Source organism: Mus caroli, chromosome 17, assembly GCF_900094665.2.
Source record: "Mus caroli chromosome 17, CAROLI_EIJ_v1.1, whole genome shotgun sequence".
NCBI lineage: Eukaryota > Metazoa > Chordata > Mammalia > Rodentia > Muridae > Mus > Mus caroli.
This window is the reverse complement of record NC_034586.1, coordinates 29483047-29489046: the sequence shown is the minus strand read 5'-3', so window position 1 is coordinate 29489046 and position 6000 is coordinate 29483047.

The following is a 6000-nucleotide window of genomic DNA, read 5'->3' as shown; positions in this document are numbered from 1 at the left end:
TCTCTCTCTCTCTCTCTCTCTCTCTCTCTCTCTCTCTCTCTGTCTCGTGTGTGTGTGTGTGTGCATCCTGTCTACAAGAAATGCTGTCACAGGGAATGGAACAGAAACTGAGGGCCAACCAATAGCCAGCCCAACTTGAGACTCATGACATGGGTGAGCAGCAATCCCTGACACTATTAATGATAATATTATTATGCTTGCAGACAAAATCAAGTTGTCCTTTGAGAGGCTCCACCCAATAGCTTACTCAAACAGATATAGACACCCACAGTCAGACAGTGGATGGAGCTTGGTGACTCTTATGGAAGAATAGAAGGAATTACAGGGTCAAAGGGGATAGGAACTTCTCAGGAAACCAACTGAGTCAACCAACTTGGACTCTTGGGGCTCTCAGAATCTGAACCTCCAACCAAAGAATATATGGGGGCTGGATCTGAGACAACCCCACCCCCAGCACATATTTAGCAGATGTACAGCTTGGTCTTCATGAGCATCCCTCAACAACTGGATCAGTGTCTGTCCCTAAATCTGTTGCCTGCTTGTGGATCCTGTTCCCCTAACTGGGCTGCCTTTTCTGGCCTCAGTGGGAGATGAAGTGCCTAGCCTTGCAGAGATGGTGGGGGTATACCTAGGGGTACCCCTACCTGCTCAGAGGAGAAGGAGAAAAGTAATGGGGGAAGAATTGTGGGACTGGGTGACCTGGAGGGGGGCAGTGAGTTGGATGTAAAGTAAATAAATAAAAAACAAACAAAAATGAAAAACAACAACAACAAAACAGTCTGCTCAGAGAGGGTATTATAATGTGCCGTCGGTTACTTTCCACTGTGCATCTGTTCTTCACTAACAGTTTTTTCTCATATGCTTATTTTGGAGTCTTAGCAATGATTTCTGGACCTTGCTTTGTACTTTATTCTCCTGCTGCACCTTGTTGTTTGTTGTTTTGTTTTGTTTCTCACCTTTGCCTTTAAAAATAAAATACTGATTAAGGGAGGACCTGACCTTGTTTGAAAGCATGCTAATAGTGCAAAGCGCTTGCTTTGGGGCTGGAGAAATGACTCAGCATTTAAGAGCACTAACTGCTTCCAGAGGACTCTGGTTGGAGTCTCAGCACCTACATGGAGTCTCAAAACTGTAGCTCCTATTCCAGGAGTTCCAACAGCCTCACACAGACACACAGGCAGGCAGAACTCCAGAGCTACTGTGGCTCCAGTGCTGCACCCACTCAGTGACTCGCAATCAGTGTGAATCATCCTTAAGTGCAGTACCAGGACCTCCTTTAACCCATAAGGCTGGCTGGCTGGCTGTCAATTACACATGATACACACACTGACATGCAGGCCAAACACTCCTAAGCATAAAAATTCATAAACCTTTTTATTTATGCATGCTATTATTTTTAAGGAGGTCTGTGTGTTCTGCCAGGTCAGAGATTGCAGGCCTGGAGGGAGGAAGGAAACTAAAGGAAATCTGACTTCGTAGGAGATCTGTTTCAGCTGATAAATTGAGCCTATCATTTTGAGGCAGAAAGCAGGAACTTGAAGAGTGGGTAGATGGTCTTGTAGGTGAGAAAATGGGAAAGTATTTCAGTATATGAGAAGGATGTTTTGGTGTACTAGGCTAGTTTCTAGATCATGAGGATTGTAAGGTATTACTGGAGTTGTTAAGCTAAGAGCATAGGTCTTGGCATCCCATCCTCAGTAGGCCTGGTGAGAGACATCTCAATAGCCTAAAAGCGCATCTTTGGTTGTTTAAGCCAGATCTGAATCCATACAAATGAGGTGACACATAATGCCTCCTCCAGGTACTTTCAAGATGGAGAATACTGTACAGAGCAAACACGCTTTGAATTGGCTGAGGCAGGAGGATTGCCAGAGTTTGAAGTTAGTCTGGGTTACAGAGTGAATACCAGGTCAGCCAGGGTACATAAGTGTAATATAACAAAAGTTTTAGTTTATTATGCTGAGGGTCATCACACAATGTTTACACTCTAAATAGCTAACTACTCTCCTAAGCCTATCTCCCTAAAGGTGCTCACCTGAGTTAAGTATCTTAGCTGAAGGTTAGATCCAGTCTCTAACAGAAGTCTCTGATTCAAAGGTCAAGATCCTGGGGGAGACTCCAGCTGCAGGGCAGATCAAGATGGAGTTTCTCTAGATGTGCCAAGCAGAGCATTGTTCTTGGTCTCTGCTTAGATACTGTCCACTAGACGCCATAGGGTTCTAGGACTGTGTCTGGTTGTTTGGAGTAAGTGACGTCACCACATTCTTGTTAATCAGGAGCAGCCTTGGATGTAGTAAGTATCCTAAGTTATTTTTACTATGCTCGTTACAATCAGAATGAGCTTTAGTAGGGTGGAGGATGTAGCTCACTTGGTAGAGTGCTTGCCCAGTTTACTACAGGATATTGATTTACTCATTAGCGCTAAACAGAATTGGTGGTGAACAGGACTGTAATCCTAACATTCTAGTCATGGAAATAGCAGAAAATTTAGTTTAAAGTCATCTTCATCTTGCCTCCTGGCTGAATTGGGTTATATAAGATCCAGTCTCCAAACACCAGGGTACATAGCAAAAGTATGTGGGAGCCAGACATAGTGGTACATCCTTGTCTAGATGTACATTTCTAGAGCAAGGTGTTAAATTAAATTTCATCTTTTACGTATAGGTGATCCTATAATAAAATGTGCCTGCATGTATGTCTGTGCACCATGCCTGGTGTCCACAAGCACTAGAAGAGGGCACATGATCCCCTAAGACTGGAATTAGATGGTTGTGGGCCAACATATGGATGCTGGGTATTGAACCCAGCAAGGACAGCAAATGCTCTTAACTGCCAAGCCAACTTTCCAGCTTGACCCCTGTAATTTTAACACTGGGTAATGGAGGCCAGAGGATTAGGAGTTACAGGTCGTCCATGGCTGCATAGTGAGTTAAAGCCAAGCACTACTGTCTCAGACCTTTAATCCCAGCATTTGGCAGGCAGAAGCAGTTGGATTTCTGTGAGTTAGAGGCTAACCTAGTCTAAATTAATGATTTGGATGTCCAGACCTGTTAGGACAATACAGTGAGACCCTGTCTAACAAAATCACACACACACACACACACACACACACACACACACACATACATACAAACAAATGAAAACAACCACACAAAAAAATTTACTTAGCCAGGCTTGTATTTAAAGACAGGCTCACGCTCTGGCCAAAACTGATCTCTAATTTCTGTAAATCCTCTCGGCCTCTGAAACTCTGGGATTACTGGCCTGGGGTTCAAATAAAAATTTTAAATTTTATTCATTCTTAGTGGGTATGTGTGTACACACACTACAGTGTACATGGAAGTCAGAAGACCACTTTTGTAGGGTCATTTCTATCACCTATTATGTGGGTTCTAGGGATTAAACTCTATTAAACATATGTAGCAAGCAAGCACTTTTACCCAGAGCGGTAACAACCCTTTGTGTGGAGTGAGATGTGTGTAGCTGCAGATGTGGCCATGGGGGTGGACTCAGTTGTGTTCAGAAGTGGGATACAGGTGCAGTGTTGAGTCTCACCTGTAGCTTCACACTTGAGACCCTCCTACCTTACAAGCCTGTAGCTTAGTATCCACTTGGCTGGGACGTCACTGTGCTACTCCTAGGCTGCCTCAGAGGTATCAATCTAGTGACTCTGCTCAATGACTGGTTGTGACGGCTGATGAGCGTCTGGAATTCCCTAAGTGAAGTGGATAGGAGAGTTGTAAGCATGGTACATTTACACCTCACAAAACTCCGTGTGGTTTCCAAAGGTGCAGGTGAACTGGGTCTCCAGGGTACCTAGTGGCTTTTTCTTGGGGAATGGTTTTTGCTTGGACTCTTGTGCTGCAAGGTAGAAATCCATACTCTTTCTCTGCCTCACTGGTGCACCCTAGAGACACTCAAACATTTTTTTAAATTTACTTTTTATTCTCTTTAATTTTTTGTAGTGTATTACATGAGGGCAGGCATTCACAGAGGCTCTGGCCTGGAGCTGGGGTTACAAGCAGTGTGAGCCGCCTGATACAGTTGCTGGGGATTAAACTCCAGTCCTCTAAACAAGCAGCCCATGTTCTTAGCTGCCCCTCAAACATTTTTCAGGCGTTCATGCTATGTGAAATATCTTTTTCTGCTGCATAAATAATGTGTTTCATTTTAAAATCCTGTTTACTATGACTTATGTACCTCAAAATAATAGATTTTATGTTTTTAAATGTTTTGCCTGCATGCATGTCTATGTGCCACATGCATGCTGTGACCTTGGAAGTCAGAAGAGGTCATTGGATCCCCTGGAACTAGAGTTATGGATGGTTGTTGGCTGCTATGTAGGTTCAAGGAACCAAACCAAGGTCCTCTGGAAGAGCAGCATGAACTTCTATCTCAGAGCCATTGCTCCAATCCCATGTACTTCATCAGACAAGAGTCTCATGTATCACAGACTGGTTTCAATAGGTAGCTTGGGATGAATGTGAACTTCTGACCTTTCTGCTTCCATTTCCAGAGTGTTGGAATTGTAAATGTGCACCACCATACCAGGTTTCATGTAGTGCTGGGGATCTAGTCCAACATGCCGGGCATGTTAGACAAACACTCTACCAAGTGAACTCGAGTTCCAACTTAGCAGACACTATAGCTAGGCTGTATACCCATGATAATCGAAAAGCCTTGGTTTTCTCCATGTTTAGCATACACACTTGGATTATAGGTACACGCCATCACATCCAATACTAATATCTTTGGAGTTTTATTCCACTTTAATTTAGTTTGTGTGCATATGTGTGTGCATACACCACAATGCAGCACATGTAGAAGTCAGGAGACAGCTTGCAAGAGTCAGTTTTCTCCTCCCACTGTGTTCATTCTGGGGATTGAATTTGGGTCCTCAGACCTGACGATTGAATGTCTTTACCCACTGGCCCTGAACTATCCTCCTGGCCCTGATACCTTTAATTTATCCAAACACTTCTTTATGGCTACCCATGCCTCAACAAGACTTTGGATTATGATTTCCCAAAGGCTTTGAATGTGAAGTTCTCCTTTAAACATGTAGTAAATAATTAGGCTTGGCAAAGATAGATGTATCTATGTGTTTAGAGAGAGAACATTTGCTATTGTCCCATGTGTGCACAGTGTTGCCAACTCTCACCTGTCTTTCCTTTGTTCTTCCCTGCTGTTTTTCTCTCTTAGCAGAGCTGGAGTTTATTAAGATGTATCTTAATATAAATTTTAAACACGGGGATCAGAGAAAGGTCTTGATGGGGTAAGTAAAGTGGGTGTGGGCTTCTTAAGAAGAGGTACTTTATGTCTTTGCTATTGCCTCCTGACACAGTGACGCCTATTTCTCCTGCTTGAGTCTATTTGTTTATTTCTCCAGTAATAATAGAGACATGAAATAGAGTCAATTAGAGATTAGGTATTACTCAACTGTATACCACCACTTATATACTATTATTATACTATAATATACTATAATTATATTATAATTATACTATACTATAATATTATATTATACTATAATTATATAACTATTATACTATAGTTATATTATTATAGTACGTTATACTATAATAATAGTGTGATGGTTTAAATATGTTTGGCCTATGGGAAGTAGTACTATCTGGAGGTGTGGCCTTGCTGGAGTAGGTATGGCCTTGAGAGAGGACTGCACATCACTGTGGGGGTGGACATTGAGGTCTTAGGTTCGAGCTCTGCCCAGTGTGGAAGAGACCTCTTCTTGGCTGCCTGTAGAAAGGAGTCTCTCCTGGTTGCCTCCAATCAAGCTGTAGGACTCTTGGCTCTCAAACACCAAATCTGCCTGCATGATGCCTTGCTTCCCACCATGATGATGATGGACTGAACCTCTGAAACTGTAAGCCAGTACCAATTAATGTTTATCTTTATTCAAGTTGCCTTGGCCATAGTGTCTCTTCACAGCAGCAACATCCTAACTAAGACAACTATATACTAGCTCGACCAGGAAGGAAC